General features: G+C 39.7%; 1 protein-coding gene across 2 annotated transcripts in view; it reads left to right on the plus strand.

Moving 5' to 3' along the window:
- Positions 1-23273, plus strand: part of LOC309807240 (uncharacterized protein) — a 122318-nt gene that overhangs the window by 52448 nt on the left and 46597 nt on the right. For both annotated transcript variants that reach the window (XR_014294531.1, XR_014294532.1), the window contains exon 2: positions 18921-19047. The gene's annotated coding sequence lies outside the window, so the exon portion shown is untranslated. The remainder of the gene's footprint in view (positions 1-18920; positions 19048-23273) is intronic.

Raw genomic sequence — 23273 nt, forward strand, 5'->3', positions numbered from 1 at the left:
ATTTCATTCAATAAGAGTCATTCTTAGTTACTGATACATGACTTAGTAGTTCCCAATCAATTTAAAATGTTCCATTATTTTCTGATACTTCACAAGTCATTAATTAAATGTTGCTCACATTTAAGGCCAATCTGTGAGACATTATGAACTTGTCTACTCTAAAGTTCCAGCATTAACTCAGGCGGGGCTTCACCAAGTACTGATCCTGTGACCTTGGCCTCTCATTGCCTCAGTTTTCTCATTTGTAACATGGGTATAATAATAGGCTTATTTCATAGGCCTGTGAGGAAACCCTCATATATATGTGTGTGTGTGTGTGTGTCTATATATATGAATTTAAACGGTGTCTTAGAATAGTGTCTGGCACGTGATAAGCATCACAGAGCGTTGACTGCTGCTACTAGAACCGTTATTATGAGAACTACCTGTTGAGAATAATCCTTCATATACTGGTTTATTCCACTGGAGATAAAGGAAACTAATAGAATGTTAGAAATCAGATGAAACACAGAAAGCCAATAAAATATACCAAGACAGAAGATGATGAGAGTGTAAAAGCATAGAAGAAAAAAATGGTTTTTGTGTTTCTTATTCTTTTTCTTTTTTAAAGAAGGAAAGAGCCTAGAAATAGGACAAAAACTATTCATTGGCTATACTGACATGGGGATCGCTGGTGACCTTCATAAGTAAAATTTCAGGACAGTGGGCAGTGAGATTACGGTGAGAGAAGTCAGATGGATGGAAATCATAGAGTAAATGGGACGTGAGGAAATGGAAACAATATATGAAGATAACAGTTTTGAAAAGTTCAGACATGAATTGGCTAAAGAAGATATGCAGGGATTAGGGGAGGAGGGAGGCTTTCATGTTACACGTATAGTTTTTAACATTTTAAGTTGGAGTTACTAGTCTAGAATGAGGTTGAACTTTGGCAAGAATCCTTCCTAAGGAGTAGATGGGCTGTAGAAGATGCAGGGCTGTGAAGTACTTGAGAAGATGAGAGAGAATGAAATGTTGTCTGTAGTGCACATGGCCTTTTAACTTTCACTCCTGTAGTAAAAGGGAATACAAAGGTCAACGCAAATGCTAATGAATTAATGGATTTGGCAGTGGACTATTTACTGACTTCTGTGTTCTTAATGAGCTATGAAGCACCTCACCAGCTCAGAGTGAAGGAAGTAGAGAGGATGGAGGTTAAGTAAAGCTTCTAAGAAAATAGTCCTTAAGGAGAATTAGAAAGAGCTTACTGTAAGTCAGAGCAATACTTCCAGTCTTGAAAATCCATTTGAAGCTGGTGATTATTAATTTATTGGAATACCAATTTGCCCTGCCACATGATTTTTCTCCAGCTACCTGGATATAAGTTACACAGAGGCAGAAGAGAGTGAGAGATAACAATGGAGGGAAAATACAATTAGTATTTTTTTTTGACCTTTTTCCACTTCCCCGCTCCAACTCTGGGGAGCCTTCACGGACATGGCTGCCCTCCCAGTCTCCAGCAGCACTCTGTTATCAAAGAATTCAAAGAAATGGAACATAGGTTTCCAACTTATTAATTTAGCAAAATCAAAAATTATATATAATGTCTTCCGTTGGCAAAGATTTTTACAATATAATTTGCTTCCATCTTTTGACAAGTAATTTGGCAATGTCTAGCAAGATAAAAATGTTAATAGCTTTTTGCACATTAATTCTAATTCTGGAAGCTTATGCCAATAAATAATTTATAATCCAGAAAATTATTATATAAAGATGCTCATTGTCATGTCATTTGTAATAACAAAAAATTGGAAATACCTTTAATTGTTAACAATAGGAAAACAGTTTAGGAAATATCCACTTAGTAGAAAGTTACACAGTTACTATATTATAATTACAAGATGATGGAGCAAAATAGAATAATGCTTAATAAAGAAAGAATGAAGAAAGTTGACCTACAATTGTGTCTTCCTTATGACAGTAATTATGTAAACATATAAATATTTATTAAAACTTAAAACCAAAATAAAGTTTTAAAAGCTCTGTACCAGTAATAGGGATTTTATGTTTGTTTCAAAATTTTTTTTTTTTTTTTTTTTTTTGCGGTACGCGGGCCTCTCACTGCTGTGGCCTCTCCCGTTGTGGAGCACAGGCTCCGGACGCGCAGGCTCAGCAGCCATGGCTCACGGGCCCAGCCGCTCCGCAGCATATGGGATCCTCCCGGACCGGGGCACGAACCCGCATCCCCTGCATCGGCAGGCGGACTCTCAACCACTGCGCCACCAGGGAGGCCCTCAAAATATTTTTTAACATAACTCTTATAATTTTGTTTTTTCTAGTCCTTTTCTTAAGAATTTCTGATTATTACCTCATTTTTCATTCCATAGTTTCAAATAAAGTCAGCAATTTTATCATCAGAGAAGATTAGACTTATTTGACAGTTCAGAATTCCAAGTTATTTGGTATAAAAAGACCATATACACTTGTAGGTGCTTTCAAAATAATATTTCGAGAATTTTTTTTTTTTTGCTTAGTCTTTCCTAGTATGGAGATTCAGCAAACTACCTAAAATTGCTAGCCATTCTTTTTTCATTTTTCTCATTTTATTCATTTATCTTGCCCTTCACAGAAATGATAACAAATGAGTCTGCAGTTGCATCTGCCAATTTCTTAAATCCTCTATTATCCACATTATGAAATCATACTTATATGAATGCTTCCAGTATTTTCAGAGCTCTTTAGTTATTATACTTGAGCATTCTGTATGAAGTATCTTATGTAAGTGTAAAATTTAGACTCAACTTCTGGAAGCTTTTGGTTTCTTAGTTCAAAAGTGAGAGATCCTTAGTTCAGCCATATGATTAACAATTACTTGTATAGTAAGAAGCTCCTAAATTATTGTTTTATGGATACCTGGCAGTTTTCTTGCCATTTCTCAGAGGTTCTCTATTAAACACATTCTCTCTCTTTCTCTCTCTCTCTCACACACACACACACACATTGTGATTAAAAGCACAGACTTTGGCATTATGAAGTCTAAGGTTCAATTTCCAGTTCTGTAGTTTCTGGGCCACTTCACTTTAGGCAAGTAGCCTAATGTCTCTGAACCTTGTTATTTTCATCTGTAAAATGGAGATTACAATTATATCAGACAATCATCAGAACATCCGTAATGATTTTAGAGTTTCAGAGTCATGTACAAGCAGGCACTCAGTAAATGGCTAGTGCTTTTATTATTTTATTATTATTTAGGTCTTGGTTTTCCTCGAGTCTGTGAGTCCCCATAATGAAATGTAATTTCCAGTAGATTGAGTAATACCTGTTTTCACCAAAAATTTTAACTGAGTTCATTACTTTCTGTGCAACCCAGATTAGTTTTCTGCCTTTTTTTCTGTGCCATCTGTAGGTGTTCAATAGATTTATTTAATAAATGTATGAATGCATGAACACGTAGATGAATTTTTAAATGCTTCTTTTTGAGAAGGTAGAACAAATGTGACACAGTAGAACAGATAAGAAAATAGTCCATGGAAAAAATGGCAAATCACATATGTGCCCAGGGCCAGCCTAAGGAGAATTGCTTTTTTTTTTTTTTTTTTTTTAAGGAAAAATGTGTTGAATAGCTTATTTTAATTATTTTTAAAAGTTAAGTACAGGGACTTCCCTGGCGGTCCAGTGGTTAAGACTTCACCTTCCAATGCAGGGGGTGTGGGTTCAATCCCTAGTCGGGGAGCTATGGTCCCACATGCCTCACAGCCAAGAAACCAAAACATAAAACAGAAGCAGTATTGTAACAAATTCAATAAAGACTTTAAAAAGTGGTCCACATCCAAAAAAAAAAAAGTTAAGTACAAAAATTTGCTGATGATTTACATATTTAGCACCACTAAAATAATGTGAGATTAGCTGTACTAAAACAGAATGTTGAGCTACATTCACTTTAAGTGACATTATATAGTCTAAATTTATGGAAAACTTCTGAAATGTCTGATAAAAAGTAAGATGGTGAGTGACCTTTGAGCAGAAAAAGACAGAAAGAGAAATGGCCTTTTTTACATTCTATTGTGCCTCTAAGTAAAATGCTTGGTAATCTAGCTACAAAGCAATATGTCATTTGGCTTTAGGCACCTACTGTGATTTACCTTGTGAGGATCAGATTTTGCCATGGAGAGGATTTGTAAAAGTATCACACATTCCAGTACCATTGGCAACCACAGCTACCAAAAACTCCAATTTAAATTGATGAACCTAATGTCAGATGATAGCATCATTTCCTTGTGGGTGTCTTGGGAAAAGATGGGTAGGAAATGTATAAAAGTGAATACTTTATTGACTGAAATAACAATTCATCACTTTGAAAACATAAAATACATTAAAGTTTTTATAGCATCATGCATTAATATTTCACTGTACTTTAGACATCGCCTACAATCAATGTTTTCTGCCCTTTGAAACAGAATCTTGCTTGTGGTATGCATTAATCATATAAAAGATTAAACACTGAAAAGAAATTCAGCCTTTAAAGACAATTTGCTTTGATTTATTCAGTGGGTTCTTCCAAAAAGTTAATACAAGAATTATTGCTTGTTGAACTGGAGTTACAAATTCTTTCAGAGTTACTTAGTATTTTCTGTAATATCAGTATCAAGGAAGGTAAAGCAAATTGACATATTCATTAGGAAATACAGGCACATAATCATAAAACAAGAAAACACAGCGTTTTTATAGACTTTATTTTTTAGAAGTGTTTTAATTTCACAGAAAACTTGAGAAGATAGTATGAAGTGTTTCCATATACACTAGACCCATTTCCCTCTATGATGATCCACTTACATTAGTATGTTACATTGTTACAATCAGTTAACAAATATTGATACATTATCATTTACTATAGTCCATACATTAGTCCAGTTCCTTAGTTTTTACCTCATGTCCTTTTTCTATTCCAGGATTTCATCCAAAACATCACATTACATTTAGTTGCCATGTTTCCTTAGGCTCCTCTTGGGTTTGATAGCTTCTCAGATTTTCCTTGGATGACCTTGACACTTTTGAGTAGTTAGGGTTTTGTAGGATGCCCACTACTAGAATTTGTTTGATGCATTTTTCATGATAATATTGGGATTATGTGTTTTGGGGAGGAAGACCACAGAGTAGAAGGGTTATTTTGTCAGATCACATCAAGTGTACAAAGTATGAATATGCATTATGAATGCTGAGGTGGACTTTGATCACCAGGCTGAGGTAGTGTTTTTCAGGTTTCTCCATCGTAAGATGACTGTTTTCCCTTTTTCATACTGTACTTTTTTGGAAGGAAGTCAATATGCTCAGCCCACAACTAAGGAATAAGGAGTTATGCTTAAGATGGAGTACTACATAAACTATTTGGAATTCCTTTGCACTGGAGATTTATCTATTCTCCTGCATTTATGTATCCAATTATTTATTTATATCAGAAGAACTCATGGATTTTTATTTTACACTTTGGGTTATAATCTAATTCTACTTTAGTTACTTTGTTCCTCAAATTGCTCTAGTCCTGACCCTTGTGAACTCTTTTCAGTTGGCTCTTGTGCCACTCTGAGGTATCCCCATCCTGTATTTTTTTTTTTTTGGAACTTCCTTACTTTCTGACACTATAAGATGGTCTTGTATATAAATCTTGTATATTTACTGCCCTAGTCCTAGAATCAGCTATTTCTTCAAAGATAACTAGGTCTTTTTAGTGGAGAACAGTATTAGACAGCAGGATCTGGGTGTGGGGTGTGCTAATTGCTGCTCGGATGTCATTGCTTCTAGATCTTCTCAGATGACAGAGCAAAGAGATAATATGTGTGCACATTACCCATGTATACGCACATATCTAGAAGTATCTCTCTACATAACCATGTGTATTAAGGTAATATGAAGCAATATTAAGCTAAACATGAATGTATATTGATGTTTCCAACTTTAATCTGTTACCACATAGATCATCTTAGCCTCATCTCTTGCTTATCTTTAAATTTCAACTCCAGCAAAACACTTGGCTTTTAGAAGTATGAAAATCAAATTGTAGCAACTTTGGGAAGCCACATCATCTAGTAGAATAATTCTTAAAGGGCAAGGTGTATATCATCAAATTTTAATTTACAGTCAGCAGTACTTTTTAACATCAAAAGGCCTCCAGACCTCTGCTTCCAAGAAGATGAAATAGCCCATTTCTCCCAGGTTCTCCCACTTAAAACTAAAGCCCTGAACATAACAACAAACAAACATAGGAAGATGCTGAAAGGTGGAAATGAGAAGGCAGACTTAACTAGGGACTTTGGGACTTGAGGAATAACATGGTGATGAGTCCCCTGTGTTTCCTGTTGCTTCCCATACATCCTGGAGAGGGTATTACAGGCACCCCCAATCAATAACCACCAACAGAACAACAGACAAAAAGGCTTCAGAAAAAAACACAAAACCCTGTTCCCCCTAGCCAAAGTATGAGGAAAGGGGTTGCTAAAGACAGAAGACCATTTGGGCAATAATATACACACTACTCGAGCCAAGTGCCAGTGGAATATGCACACTACTCGAGCCAAGTGCCAGTGGAATATTGCACCCATCCCCTATGTCCTGTCGTTTCAGTTGGGCCAAGGTAGGATTTGATCTTCCACACCACCCCACTCCTGCCCTCCAGAAGAGCCAGCGCTCTGATTCCCCACCAGGGTTGTTTCAGTGTGGTCCAGTGGTGAGCTGAGCCTCCACCCCTTTCCATTAGCAAACAGACTTTAAAAGGTGGTGCCTGGGCTTCCCTGGTGGTGCAGTGGTTGAGAATCTGCGTGCCAAAGCAGAGGACACAGGTTCGAGCCCTGGTCTGGGAAGATCCCACATGCCGCGGAGCAGCTGGGCCCGTGAGCCACAGCTACTGAGCCTGCGCTCCGCAACAAGAGAGGCCGCAACAGTGAGAGGCCCGCGCACCACGATGAAGAGTGGCACCCGCTCGCCGCAACTAGAGAAAGCCCTTGCACAGAAAGGAAGACCCAACACAGCCAAATAAATAAATAAATTTACTTATTTAAAAAAAAAAAAAAAAAGGTGGTGCCTGACAGGCTTGTTAACACTGGGCTGCCCTCACACAGTCGTGGGGTCCAATGGTGGGACTTAGCGTCCATCTCTCCCGGACATCAATAAGAATAGGATGTTACAGGTTGGCGGGAGTAGGCACCCCACTAACCCCCAACACATGGTGTCAGTGGGACCCACTGGGGTGCTGAATCCCCAGAACCACCCTGAGGCAACAAGACAGAATGAGACGGCACGAGCAGGGCGAGTCGTCAGTTCTCTTCCTCTCACCCTGGCGTCAGTGGGGCCAGCAGGGAGCTGACCCTCTACCCACACCCGGCATCAACAAGAAGGAATGGAGTGGGAGGAAGGAGAGCAAACACTTCACTTCCCCCCTCCCCTGTGTCAAGAAATGTACTGGGGAGATGAACTTCCACTCCTACTAAAAGGCAACACAATGATATTAATGCTCCCACTTTTGGGGGGAAGGTGTCAGAAGGGCCAGTAGGATAGCTGAACTTCTACTTGACCTGTCTGCAGTGAGACAATGTAAGTGCCCACTTTTGCTGGGGTATTGTCAGTAGGGCCCAATGGAAATCTGTACATAACCCCCCAGTCCTCATACTACGCCTCAAATAGGATGACTTCCTTCTAAAAAGTAATAATAAAATTAAATGGGTTACAGAGTCATATAATAACTCAGAATGTTTAGAATACAATGGCAAAATACTCATGACACCAAGAACCAGGAAATCACAGAATAAATGAGAAAAGACAATAAACATACACCAACACTGAGATAAAACATCCATTGAAATGATCAGACAAGGATTTTAAATAAGCTGTCACATAAATGCTTCAGTTAGCAATTATGTGTTCCTTGACAGAAATGGGAAAAATAGAAAATGTAAACAAAGAACTAGAAGCTATAACAATAAAAACAAATGAGAACAGTAGAACTGAAAAATACAACAATCAAAAAACATTGCTCAAGAATAGAGTCGAGGGCTTCCCTGGTGGCGCTGTGGTTGAGAGTCTGCCTGCGGATGCAGGGGACACGGGTTCGTGCCCCGGTCCGGGAGGATCCCACATGCCGCGGAGCGGCTGGGCTTGTGAGCCATGGCCGCTGAGCCTGCGTGTCCGGAGCCTGTGCTCCGCAATGGGAGAGGCCACAACAGTGAGAGGCCCGCGTACCGCAAAAAAAAAAAAAAAAAAAGAATAGAGTGGAGATTACAAAGCATAGAATCATGAACTTAGAAGAGATCAATACAATGTACCAAATGTACAGAGAAAAATAGACTGAGGGTTAAAGATGGGAGAAAGAACAGGATCTCAAGAACCTGTAAACAGTAACAAAAGCACTAACATTCATATCATCAAAGTTCCAGAATGAAAAAAGAGAGCAGGTAGGACTGACAAAGTATTCAAAGAAATCATGGCTAAAAAGTTCCCAATTTTTTAGAAGACAAACACAAATTCAAGAATCTGAACAAACCCAAAGAGGAAAAACGCCAAGATATCCTTACCAAGACGTGTCATAACTAAACTTCTGAAAAGTAGAGACTAAAAAAATCTCGAAAGTGGACAGGAAGAAACGATGCATTGCTTATTGAGAAACACCAATTCCAATGACAGCATATTTCTTGTCTAAAACTCTGGAGTCAGAAGCATTGACGTAACATTTTTCAAGTGCTAAAAGAAAAGAACTCTCAGCCACAAATTCACACTTTTTATCTCCACTTTCTTGTTTGACTTACGTTAATGGACTACTAACTCATCTTTCTATATCCGGGACTGCCATCACCCTTCTCCAAAAATCTAGCCACAGTATTTCCAGAGTGATCTTTCTGAAAATGAAACCAATTTTTCTTATAAAAATGCCTGATTGTGTTATGAAACTTTTCTGTCTTCTAAGTTACCAGTTAAAATCCTTCAATGGATTCCCATCTTTCTTGGAGTAAAATCTCACATCCCAACTCTCTTTGTCCTTTTGGGCTGCTGTAAGATTATACTGCAGGCTGGGTGGCTCATAAACAACAGGATTTTTTTTCTCACAGTTCTGGAGGCTGCAAGTTCAAGAATAGGGTGCCAGTATGGTCAGATGAGGGCCCTCTTCTGAGTCACAGACTTCTCATTGTAACCTCACATGGCAGAAGAGCTTAGGGAGCTCTGTGGGGTCTCTTTTAGAAGAGCACTAATACCTTTATCATTTCCCAAAGGCCCCACCTACTACTACTATGACCTCCGGAAATTAAGATTTCAACGTATAAATTTGGAGGGGAACACAAAGACTAGACCATAGCACTTAGTATACATACATGGACCATTCATGGTCTGGCTTCTACCACCCTCTCCATTGTCTTCTTTTCTTACACTCCAGTGAGCATTTCTTTTTTTTTTTTTTTTTTTTCTGCGGTACGCGGGCCTCTCACTGTTGTGGCCTCTTCCGTTGTGGAGCACAGGCTCCGGACGCGCAGGCTCAGCGGCCATGGCTCACGGGCCCAGCCGCTCCGTGGCATGTGGGATCTTCCCGGACCGGGGCACGAACCCGTGTCCCCAGCATCGGCAGGCGGACTCTCAACCACTGCGCCACCAGGGAGGCCCTCAAAATATTTTTTAACATAACTCTTATAATTTTGTTTTTTCTACTCCTTTTCTTAAGAATTTCTGATTATTACCTCATTTTTCATTCCATAGTTTCAAATAAAGTCAGCAATTTTATCATCAGAGAAGATTAGACTTATTTGACAGTTCATAATTCCAAGTTATTTGGTATACAAAGACCATATACACTTGTAGGTGCTTTCAAAATAATATTTCGAGAATTTTTTTTTTTGCTTAGTCTTTCCTAGTATGGAGATTCAGCAAACTACCTAAAATTGCTAGCCATTCTTTTTTCATTTTTCTCATTTTATTCATTTATCTTGCCCTTCACAGAAATGATAACAAATGAGTCTGCAGTTGCATCTGCCAATTTCTTAAATCCTCTATTATCCACATTATGAAATCATACTTATATGAATGCTTCCAGTATTTTCAGAGCTCTTTAGTTATTATACTTGAGCATTCTGTATGAAGTATCTTATGTAAGTGTAAAATTTAGACTCAACTTCTGGAAGCTTTTGGTTTCTTAGTTCAAAAGTGAGAGATCCTTAGTTCAGCCATATGATTAACAATTACTTGTATAGTAAGAAGCTCCTAAATTATTGTTTTATGGATACCTGGCAGTTTTCTTGCCATTTCTCAGAGGTTCTCTATTAAACACATTCTCTCTCTTTCTCTCTCTCTCTCTCTCACACACACACACATTGTGATTAAAAGCACAGACTTTGGCATTATGAAGTCTAAGGTTCAATTTCCAGTTCTGTAGTTTCTGGGCCACTTCACTTTAGGCAAGTAGCCTAATGTCTCTGAACCTTGTTATTTTCATCTGTAAAATGGAGATTACAATTATATCAGACAATCATCAGAACATCCGTAATGATTTTAGAGTTTCAGAGTCATGTACAAGCAGGCACTCAGTAAATGGCTAGTGCTTTTATTATTTTATTATTATTTAGGTCTTGGTTTTCCTCGAGTCTGTGAGTCCCCATAATGAAATGTAATTTCCAGTAGATTGAGTAATACCTGTTTTCACCAAAAATTTTAACTGAGTTCATTACTTTCTGTGCAACCCAGATTAGTTTTCTGCCTTTTTTTCTGTGCCATCTGTAGGTGTTCAATAGATTTATTTAATAAATGTATGAATGCATGAACACGTAGATGAATTTTTAAATGCTTCTTTTTGAGAAGGTAAAACAAATGTGACACAGTAGAACAGATAAGAAAATAGTCCATGGAAAAAATGGCAAATCACATATGTGCCCAGGGCCAGCCTAAGGAGAATTGCTTTTTTTTTTTTTTTAAGGAAAAATGTGTTGAATAGCTTATTTTAATTATTTTTAAAAGTTAAGTACAGGGACTTCCCTGGCAGTCCAGTGGTTAAGACTTCACCTTCCAATGCAGGGGGTGTGGGTTCAATCCCTAGTCGGGGAGCTATGGTCCCACATGCCTCACAGCCAAGAAACCAAAACATAAAACAGAAGCAATATTGTAACAAATTCAATAAAGACTTTAAAAAGTGGTCCACATCCAAAAAAAAAAAGTTAAGTACAAAAATTTGCTGATGATTTACATATTTAGCACCACTAAAATAATGTGAGATTAGCTGTACTAAAACAGAATGTTGAGCTACATTCACATTAAGTGACATTATATAGTCTAAATTTATGGAAAACTTCTGAAATGTCTGATAAAAAGTAAGATGGTGAGTGACCTTTGAGCAGAAAAAGACAGAAAGAGAAATGGCCTTTTCTACATTCTATTGTGCCTCTAAGTAAAATGCTTGGTAATCTAGCTACAAAGCAATATGTCATTTGGCTTTAGGCACCTACTGTGATTTACCTTGTGAGGATCAGATTTTGCCATGGAGAGGATTTGTAAAAGTATCACACATTCCAGTACCATTGGCAACCACAGCTACCAAAAACTCCAATTTAAATTGATGAACCTAATGTCAGATGATAGCATCATTTCCTTGTGGGTGTCTTGGGAAAAGATGGGTAGGAAATGTATAAAAGTGAATACTTTATTGACTGAAATAACAATTCATCATTTTGAAAACATAAAATACATTAAAGTTGTTATAGCATCATGCATTAATATTTCACTGTACTTTAGACATCGCCTACAATCAATGTTTTCTGCCCTTTGAAACAGAATCTTGCTTGTGGTATGCATTAATCATATAAAAGATTAAACACTGAAAAGGAATTCAGCCTTTAAAGACAACTTGCTTTGATTTATTCAGTGGGTTCTTCCAAAAAGTTAATACAAGAATTATTGCTTGTTGAACTGGAGTTACAAATTCTTTCAGAGTTACTTAGTATTTTCTGTAATATCAGTATCAAGGAAGGTAAAGCAAATTGACATATTCATTAGGAAATACAGGCACATAATCATAAAACAAGACAACACAGCGTTTTTATAGACTTTATTTTTTAGAAGTGTTTTAATTTCACAGAAAAATTGAGAAGATAGTGTAAAGTGTTTCCATATACACTAGACCCATTTCCCTCTATGATGATCCACTTACATTAGTATGTTACATTGTTACTATCAATTAACAAATATTGATACATTATCATTTACCATAGTCCATACATTAGTCCAGTTCCTTAGTTTTTACCTCATGTCCTTTTTCTATTCCAGGATTTCATCCAAAACATCACATTACATTTAGTTGCCATGTTTCCTTAGGCTCCTCTTGGGTTTGATAGCTTCTCAGATTTTCCTTGGATGACCTTGACAATTTTGAGTAGTTAGGGTTTTGTAGGATGCCCACTACTAGAATTTGTTTGATGCATTTTTCATGATAATATTGGGATTATGTGTTTTGGGGAGGAAGACCACAGAGTAGAAGGGTTATTTTGTCAGATCACATCAAGTGTACAAAGTATGAATATGCATTATGAATGCTGAGGTCGACTTTGATCACCAGGCTGAGGTAGTGTTTTTCAGGTTTCTCCATCGTAAGATTACTGTCTTCCCTTTTTCATACTGTACTTTTTTGGAAGGAAGTCAATATGCTCAGCCCACAACTAAGGAATAGGGAGTTATGCTTAAGATGGAGTACTACATAAGCTATTTGGAATTCCTTTGCACTGGAGATTTATCTATTCTCCTGCATTTATGTATCCAATTATTTATTTATATCAGAAGAACTCATGGATTTTTATTTTATACTTTGGGTTATAATCTAATTCTACTTTAGTTACTTTATTCCTCAAATTGCTCTAGTCCTGACCTTTGTGAACTCTTTTCAGTTGGCTCTTGTGCCACTCTGAGGTATCCCCATCCTGTATTTTTTTTTTTGGAACTTCCTTACTTTCTGACACTATAAGATGGTCTTGTATATAAATCTTGTATATTTACTGCCCTAGTCCTAGAATCAGCTATTTCTTCAAAGATAACTAGGTCTTTTTAGTGGAGAACGGTATTAGACAGCAGGATCTGGGTGTGGGGTGTGCTAATTGCTGCTCGGATGTCATTGCTTCTAGATCTTCTCAGCTGACAGAGCAAAGAGATAATATGTGTGTACATTACCCATGTATACGCACATATCTATAAGTATCTCTCTACATAGCCATGTGTATTAAGGTAATATGAAGCAATATTAAGCTAAACATGAATGTATATTGATGTTTCCAACTTTAATCTGTTACCACATAGATCATCTTAGCCTCATCTCTTGCTTATCTTTAAATTTCAACTCCAGCAAAACACTTGGCTTTTAGAAGTATGAAAATCAAATTGTAGCAACTTTGGGAAGCCACATCATCTAGTAGAATAATTCTTAAAGGGCAAGGTGTATATCATCAAATTTTAATTTACAGTCAGCAGTACTTTTTAACATCAAAAGGCCTCCAGACCTCTGCTTCCAAGAAGATGAAGTAGCCCATTTCTCCCAGGTTCTCCCACTTAAAACTAAAACCCTGAACATAACAACAAACAAACATAGGAAGACGCTGAAAGGTGGAAATGAGAAGGCAGACTTAACTAGGGACTTTGGGACTTGAGGAATAACATGGTGATGAGTCCCCTGTGTTTCCTGTTGCTTCCCATACATCCTGGAGAGGGTATTACAGGCACCCCCAATCAATAACCACCAACAGAACAACAGATAAAAAAGCTTCTAAAAACCCCACAAAACCCTGTTCCCCCTAGCCAAAGTACGAGGAAAGGGGTTGCTAAAGACAGAAGACCATTTGGGCAATAATATACACACTACTCGAGCCAAGTGCCAGCGGAATATTGCACCCATCCCCTATGTCCTGTCGTTTCAGTTGGGCCAGGGTAGGATTTGATCTTCCACACCACCCCACTCCTGCCCTCTAGAAGAGGCAGCGCTCTGATTCCCCACCAGGGTTGTTTCAGTGTGGTCCAGTGGTGAGCTGAGCCTCCACCCCTTTCCATTAGCAAACAGACTTTAAAAGGTGGTGCCTGGGCTTCCCTGGTGGCGCAGTGGTTGAGAATCTGCCTGCCAATGCAGAGGACACAGGTTCGAGCCCTGGTCTGGGAAGATCCCACATGCCGCGGAGCAGCTGGGCCCGTGAGCCACAGCTACTGAGCCTGCGCTCCACAACAAGAGAGGCCGCAACAGTGAGAGGCCCGCGCACCACGATGAACAGTGGCACCCGCTCGCCGCAACTAGAGAAAGCCCTTGCACAGAAATGAAGACCCAACACAGCCAAATAAATAAATAAATTTACTTATTTAAAAAAAAAAAAAAAAAGGTGGTGCCTGACAGGCTTGTTAACACTGGGCTGCCCTCACACAGTCGTGGGGTCCAATGGTGGGACTTAGCGTCCATCTCTCCCTGACATCAATAAGAATAGGATGTTACAGGTTGGCGGGAGTAGGCACCCCACTAACCCCCAACACATGGTGTCAGTGAGACCCAGTGGGGTGCTGAATCCCCAGAACCACCCTGAGGCAACAAGACAGAACGAGACGGCACGAGCAGGGCGAGTCGTCAGTTCTCTTCCTCTCACCCTGGCGTCAGTGGGGCCAGCAGGGAGCTGACCCTCTACCCACACCCGGCATCAACAAGAAGGAATGAAGTGGGAGGAAGGAGAGCAAACACTTCACTTCTCCCCTCCCCTGTGTCAAGAAATCTACTGGGGAGATGAACTTCCACTCCTACTAAAAGGCAACACAATGACATTAATGTTCCCACTTTTGGGGGGAAGGTGTCAGAAGGGCCAATAGGATAGCTGAACTTCTACTTGACCTGTCTGCAGTGAGACAATGTAAGTGCCCACTTTTGCTGGGGTATTGTCAGTAGGGCCCAATGGAAATCTGTACATAACCCCCCAGTCCTCATACTACGCCTCAAATAGGATGACTTCCTTCTAAAAAGTAATAATAAAACTAAATGAGTTACAGAGTCATATAATAACTCAGAATGTTTAGAATACAATGGCAAAATACTCATGACACCGAGAACCAGGAAATCACAGAATAAATGAGAAAAGACAATAAACATACACCAACACTGAGATAAAACATCTATTGAAATGATCAGACAAGGATTTTAAATAAGCTGTCACATAAATGCTTCAATTAGCAATCATGTGTTCCTTGACAGAAATGGGAAAAATAGAAAATGTAAACAAAGAACTAGAAGCTATAACAATAAAAACAAATGAGAACAGTAGAACTGAAAAAATACAACAATCAAAAAACATTGCTCAAGAATAGAGTGGAGGGCTTCCCTGGTGGCGCTGTGGTTGAGAGTCTGCCTGCGGATGCAGGGGACACAGGTTCGTGCCCCGGTCCGGGAGGATCCCACATGCCGCGGAGCGGCTGGGCTTGTGAGCCATGGCCGCTGAGCCTGCGTGTCCGGAGCCTGTGCTCCGCAATGGGAGAGGCCAAAACAGTGAGAGGCCCGCGTACCGCAAAAAAAAAAAAAAAAAAAGAATAGAGTGGAGATTACAAAGCTGAACTTAGAAGAGATGAACTTAGAAGAGATCAATACAATGTACCAAATGTACAGAGAAAAATAGACTGAGGGGTAAAGATGGGAGAAAGAACAGGATCTCAAGAACCTGTGAACAGTAACAAAAGCACTAACATTCATATCATCAAAGTTCCAGAATGAAAAAAGAGAGCAAGTAGGACTGACAAAGTATTCAAAGAAATCATGGCTAAAAAGTTCCCAATTTTTTAGAAGACATAAACACAAATTCAAGAATCTGAACAAACCCAAAGAGGAAAAACGCAAAGATATCCTTACCAAGACGTGTCATAACTAAACTTCTGAAAAGTAGAGACAAAAAAAATCTCGAAAGTGGACAGGAAGAAACGATGCATTGCTTATTGAGAAACACCAATTCCAGTGACAGCATATTTCTTGTCTAAAACTCTGGAGTCAGAAGCATTGACGTAACATTTTTCAAGTGCTAAAACAAAAGAACTCTCAGCCACAGATTCACACTTTTTATATCCACTTTCTTGTTTGACTTACATTAATGGACTACTAACTCATCTTTCTATATCCGGGACTGCCATCACCCTTCTCCAAAAATCTAGTCACAGTATTTCCAGAGTGATCTTTCTGAAAATGAAACAAATGTTTCTTATAAAAATACCTGATTGTGTTATGAAACTTGTCTCTCTTCTAAGTTACCAGTTAAAATCCTTCAATGGATTCCCATCTTTCTTGGAGTAAAATCTCACATCCCAACTCTCTTTGTCCTTTTGGGCTGCTGTAAGATTATACTGCAGGTTGGGTGGCTCATAAACAACAGGAATTTTTTTCTCACAGTTCTGGAGGCTGCAAGTTCAAGAATAGGGTGCCAGTATGGTCAGATGAGGGCCCTCTTCTGAGTCACAGACTTCTCATTGTAACCTCACATGGCAGAAGAGCTTAGGGAGCTCTGTGGGGTCTCTTTTATAAGAGCACTAATACCTTTATCATTTCCCAAAGGCCCCACCTACTACTACTATGACCTCCGGAAATTAAGATTTCAACGTATAAATTTGGAGGGGAACACAAAGACTAGACCATAGCACTTAGTATATATACATGGACCATTCATGGTCTGGCTTCTACCACCCTCTCCATTGTCTTCTTTTCTTACACTCCAGTGAGCATTTCTTTCTTTTTTTTTTTTTTTGTGGTACACAGGCCTCTCCCTGTTGTGGCCTCTCCCGTTGCGGAGCACAGGCTCCGGACGCGCAGGCTCAGCGGCCGTGGCTCACGGGCCCAGCCGCTCCGCGGCATGTGGGATCTTCCCGGACCGGGGCACGAACCCGTGTCCCCAGCGTCGGCAGGCGGACTCTCAACCGCTTCGCCACCAGGGAAGCCCCAGTGACATTTCTTATACTGATTATGAATGGAACTCCTTTCTGGACTGATCCTTAACCATTCATTTTCTGGCAAACATGAATTTATCTTCTCTTTTCCTCAAAAATTCACCCTTCCTTCATGTTACATATCCATTTCAATTGCCTTCTACAGGAAGCCCTACTGATATCCCCCATATACTACTGTCCACAGCATGAATTAAGGTCTTACCGTGTCTTCCTATATCACTCTGTAATAATTTTTACGGTAACTATGGATTTTCTTATTTGAGTGTCACAATACATTGACTTCTAGGTGGCACGATAATGATTTTAGTAACAGTAACACTGGTGCCTAGTTTAACCCATGGCATACTTTAGGTGTTCAATAAATGCTTGTTGAATGAGTTAATGAATGAATGGATGGTCAGTTTGAAATCTTAATCATGTTACTTTTCAAAAATCTGTTAAAAAGATACCCACAGTTTTCCAGAAGATTAGGGACTTAGGATCTTCAACTTGATTTAATAGAGGAAATTTTTACTCGTACATCATGCTTAAATACCTCAAAGTAAAACCATTAACGCAGGAATTTAAGGTTACCCATTTGGACTTGCAAGCCAATAATTAATATCTCCTGCCCCGACTGTATTAGATGGTTTCAATGCTCCACTCATATCTCCCCAGCACTCATCATTCCAGTATATGCTGATAGACTCATGTTACCACCTGCAATTATCCACCTTAGGGCAGGCCAGAAATGTACAGGAGTTAATGTATCTGGGTGTAGCTTTCAACCAAGGACAGAGGGGACTGGAAGATAAGTACTTCAAGTTTCTCACCAATTCTTGGGATAACTCTGAGACATGTTCTATAGAGTTTCACAGAACTCCCCTGAAATACTGGCAGCAGTTCCCTGCAGGAGTAATTTATTCAGTAATGCACCTCTGTTGGCTTCCTTCCATGCCTCCATTCTCAATTCCCACTCCACTTCTGAGTCTTCTGGAAGCACCTCTCAGATGAACAGTTTGCATTCAAATTATTGCCTCAGGTTCTGCTTCTAGGGGAATTCAATGTATAGCCTCCTAACAATCCAGTGCTCCTTACAGAGCCATCACTGGTACAAGTACCAAGGCATGGCACATTATGTATCACCCCTCCTAAATCCTAATATTTTTAAACAGATAGGAAAGAGCATGACCTTGAAGAGAAAAATCGTTTATATGAGAATGGCCAATGGATAAAGGGAAGGAGAGACAGTGCCATTTGTTTTCCATTAATGATAGTGTGAAATTTATGGGCAGATGGTCTAACAGGTGTGACTATAATTTGAGGAGCCTGCTCCCTTGGTTACAGAAGACTGCTATTGTTATTATTATGGAAGCACAACCTCATGACTTTATTGCTTCACTTGATGTAGCCTTTTCCTTTACCCTTAAATCTTTCTACATCACTGAATTGCAGCCAATAGATTTATTTTCTCCCTATGGCTCCATCACAAAAAAAAGACACACATGTGTGCACACCCCCCCACACACACACAGAGTTTTGTGTATGCCAGTGCTAGAAAAGACAAGCTCATGGTGCATGTATGCAATGGATATTGTACATTACAGGTCTCTGTGAAATAGTCTTCTGCAGGTTCGTATGTTTATTTTATGAATAATTAACTTTAATAAAGTTAATTTCCTGAAGATCTTGATGAAGACTGAAGAAAGGAAGTAAATTTTAAAGAAAAAGACTTGGAAACTTGCCCTTTTTGCCCTTTCTTTGTGTCTTAATGAACAAAGGATAACTGGGACTTTTTTGAAGTCTTTGCTTGAGTTGAAGACACAAAATGCAACCTGTACTCTTATCATAATATGTTCAGTTTATGAGTACACAAACTTATAAACTGTGAATTTCCCTAAAGTTATTATACCATTTAGAAGATGTTTGCTGGGACGTTTACTTAAAACCAAACAATTGAGGTCTATATGTCCAAATAATTTCCTTCTCTCTTTCTGTCTCCATTTCAGTTACCTGAGTTTCTGGGAAGGCCTGGTTTCCCCAAAGGAACGATTTCTGGTAGAAGTCTGAAGGTCTGACCCAAGAAAAATAATCCAGTATAGCCAATGAATTGAGGACAAGAAGTTTTCCAATCAGGTAGGAACATTTAATCTCATACATTACAATCACCTTAAGTAAGGTGTGCTGATAGCTGGATATGATTTAACTTCTTGGAAAAAGATGCATATATAACCTGCCCCACAAGGAAGCTGTTCTCAATTCCCTTAGTGGTTGTGGTGTTTATCAGAGAGTGCCTTGGGGGAAGATGAATACAACAACAGTATGATGCTTTTCTTTTCATTTTTAGCTCATTGTTGCCACGTACACTTGGTGATCTTGGTGCCTGTGGTTTAATCCCAGGAGGTTAGACATGTGGAACAGCACATTAACCCTTTTTAGTATTTTCTCCCAAGACAAATCATTTTTATAGGTTGTCTCCATGGTCTTCTAGTTGCTTATCAAACTTAAGCATCAAGTCTTCTAAGTGAGCAATAGCCCCTGTCAGTGTGAGGAAATCAGCTTGGTTCTTATTGGGGCACATCTTCTTGGTCTTGGCACAAAGTGAGTTCACATAGGGAGTTAGAAGGAGGAGAATGGGGCATGCGAAAGGGGAGTTCTGTGTTCTCATTTACCTATGCATGTTGAAACTCCACTAACAGTTTTATTTTCATTAGCAATTTGTGATAAAAATTTAGGGTAGGGCTTCCCTGGTGGCGCAGTGGTTGAGAGTCTGCCTGCCGATGCAGGGGACACGGGTTCGTGCCCCCGTCTGGGAAGATCCCACATACCGCGGAGCGGCTGGGCCCATGAGCCATGGCCGCTGAGCCTGCGCGTCCAGAGCCTGTGCTCCGCAACGGGAGAGGCCACAACAGTGAGAGGCCCGCGTAGCGCAAAAAAACCAAAACTTACGGTAAAGGGAATAATGAAGCTGTCCCACTATATGGCACGACAAAAGATAGTAGTGACATCAAAATCAGGGCCTATCCATCTCATTTGCAGTTATATACTCAGTGTTTAGCATAGCATTTGATCCCTCATCAGTATTCAATAAGAAGATGCGTGTTGAATGACTTAAGGATGAATGAATGAATGAAAAAAGTTAATATGGTAGAAAATGTGTTTTATCCTTGTATTTTCGTGTGTTGACTTCTGTATTTCAAGACCCAGCACTGTAACTGACACATAGAATATAAGCAGTAAAATTTGTTGAAAGAATGAATGAGTCCCCACAATTCTAAGAATAATTTTAAGACCAACACAGACCCCATATCTGCCAAGGTCTATGACAGAAGTATCCAGAGAAGAAAGCCTGATCTCAGCTAGTGGTAGAGCTGACAGAATTTATCTAGTTTTAATAATTTACAGCTCATCCCATTACATTTAGGCATAGTACCTACATGAGCCATACAATTAAATGTTGACTGAAAAAAAATGCACAACCAAAAAGTTGAGAATTATGTTTTATTTGGAGGACATACTGAGGACTTAAGTCAGGAGACAGCCTCTCAGATAGCTCTGAGGGACTGTTCTGAAGAGGTAAGGGAGGGCACAGGATATTTAGGGGTTTTTGCAAAAAAAAAAACAAACCCGGTAGTTGGAACATCAACATCTAGCTCCCCCAAGGTAGACTGCAGTGTGTTACCCTTCCCTCGGCCTACCCTGGGGCACCCTGAAGGGCCTACGGGTCTGAGTGTGGCCCAGCAAGCCCAGGGGAACCGGCGGGTCCTCAGAGTTCTTGTCCTGAAACTGGCGCTGACGCGACGGGGCCACGAGTCTCTAGACACTTACTGCCGTTAAACGAATGCAGAACTGCGACTAAGGCCTCAGGGAACCTGCTTCACGCCTACCCTTCTGGATGCCAAATCAAGACCTTACGTTGAGGCTAGGGTCCCCGTTGAGATTCCCCTTAGCTCTAGAGCAGGGCAGGAAGAGCTGCCACCCAGGACCTGGAAGCACCCTCTTTCTTTCGAGAAAACTCTTTTTTTTCTCAGAGCCATGCCTGCAGGGACTAGAAACACGGCAACAACAGTGTTTTTCAGGTTTTTTCCGGCTGCAAGAATGGAGCTTTCAAAATGGGAAAACCAGGCTTTTCGCTATAGACGCCATGTCTAGATTGACACGCAGCCTAAATACGTGTGTTTTCTAACAAGTAAAAGAGACACAAGCTACCCACTGTGCCCTAAACTGAATCAACTTTTTAAAGCAGGGTGTTCTGCGACTAGCGAACGGCCTCAATGAAGGAACGCCTTCGGTCGGCCGAGGGGCCAGTGTATCTTCCAGTATCCGGCAGTGTTACACGAAGAACTGTTCTTTAGTTGAAGTTGCAGTGCAAGCTGAATTTCCCCTTGAGGTATGGTGACCTCAGGTATGAGGTCCGGGGAAGAATTGCCTTCCTCCCCTTTGAAGTCCCAAACCACTACACCCAACATGTTTGTCTTTAGTTGAAAGTGGTATTTAAGGTGAGGATTTCAGCCATTTGGGAGATTTACTGAATTCTCCTGGGTCTCTTCCATGTATACATATTATTAAATTTTGTTTGATTTTCTCCTGTTAATCTTAATCTGTCCCATGTCAATTTAATTCCTAGACTAACCAGAAAAATCTAGAAGGGTACAGGAAACTTTCTTCCTGCCCAACAGGCATTATAGTGCAGGGCACATTGCCTGCCTTTGAAAGCATCTGAACTTCTACACATTGAGAACCCTCTCCTTTCCATGCCCCTTTACCATAGGCATAAAGATTTCTGTGCACATCGAGGCTGAGAAGAACTCCTGAGTCCATCATTGTTTCTCCAGGCAGTCATGAAGACTGTCAGAGAGGAAGAACTTTTCCTCTGCCCTTCTGTAGGCAAATGGAGCAGGGGGTCCCCAAAGAAAAAGAATCAAATATAACTTTTTGACATAAGAGAAGCCATTTTAAGCCTAAATCATTTGTGATCTCAGCCTGGTCATGATGCTTGCTCTTGAACAGGTCTCAGTAATTAATGATCTTGTGAAATAAAATTGTCCCTTACCATCTGGTTCTATAAGAATGAAGTCACTAGCCACTGTAGTCTCTGACCTTGACAAAAAAGTAATCACTTGATCTAAAAGAGAACTGGAAATTTTTCTTTGAGCCAAATTTGAGGATTATAACCTGGGAAGAGCATCTCAGAAAACTCTGAAAACTGTTCTGCCCATTAGAAACCCAGGGAGGTGTATAAGTTTTTTTTGAGACAGAGGGCTGTACATCAAATGACATGTTATTGAACGTTTACATAATTCAGATCTAAGTGCCATCCTGCTGGTCATGTAACCCCTTACAAGGTCAAGAAGAAATGTTATCTCTTAAGGAGGGAGTTGTCTTGTTGATGTTAGGAGAATGTTGCTCTTTATGGTTGAGCAAGTGTCCCCGCCTATGGGTGAGGTTTGGTCAATGTATAATGCAGATGCACAATGCACAGTGTGGGGAGAGAGGAGACCAAAGGGCAGAGAAGAGTTTATGTTTAAATTTCTCTTGTCTTGCCATAAAATATAAATTTTGTTTCACAACCTTCAACACACCCTGAATGGAATTCAGGACAGAGATCAGGAATGAGGCAGTCTATGCTCTGGGAAAACCCAGCAGAACAGGCCTTCAGATAGTTAGATATTTTCAGAAGATTTTATGAGCCCAGTTTCTTTTATCTTCTCATATCTAGAAAAGCACTAAAATCATTAATGGAGACATCTGCTCCTTGTGACTAGCAGCCACCATTTCGTGACTAGCAGCAAATTTCTGCCAAAATGTGTCCCTGATTCCATGTGTCCCCCTTCACCAAAATCACATACATGCTGACCTTCCCCCTAACTCTTTCGAGCAGTTCCTCAGAGCTATCTGAGAGGCTGTTTCCTTGGCTATAGTCCTCATTTTGCCCCAAATAAAACTTAACTCACAACTCTCAGTTTGTGCTTTTTTTTTTTTCAGTTGACAGTTTAAAACTTTCCCAATTTGGCTGTTCAAGGAGCCACCGTTTTGGGAAAATCCCTGGTGTTCTCCTTACTTGCTGCAAGTAATAAAGCCTTCCTTCTCCTGCCCTTTGGCTTGGTTGTGTCTTTTGGCTCAACAAAAGAAGTGTTTCAGGTAACACTTTCAGCTGGTCTAAGAATTAAATTGACGTGAGACTGATTAACAGGAGAAAATAAAACAAAAGTTTAATAATATGTACATCTAGGAGTCATTTTTGGCCTAAGCCATTTTGCAACTTAAGCCTGGCCAGGATGCTTGCCGTTGAAAGGGTCTCAGTAATTAATGATCTTAAGGGAACAAAATAATGCAGAATCAAAGGACTGTTTTCAGGTAAA

The sequence above is a fragment of the Mesoplodon mirus genome (genome assembly GCF_964341445.2).
Source record: "Mesoplodon mirus genome assembly, chromosome: 7".
NCBI lineage: Eukaryota > Metazoa > Chordata > Mammalia > Artiodactyla > Ziphiidae > Mesoplodon > Mesoplodon mirus.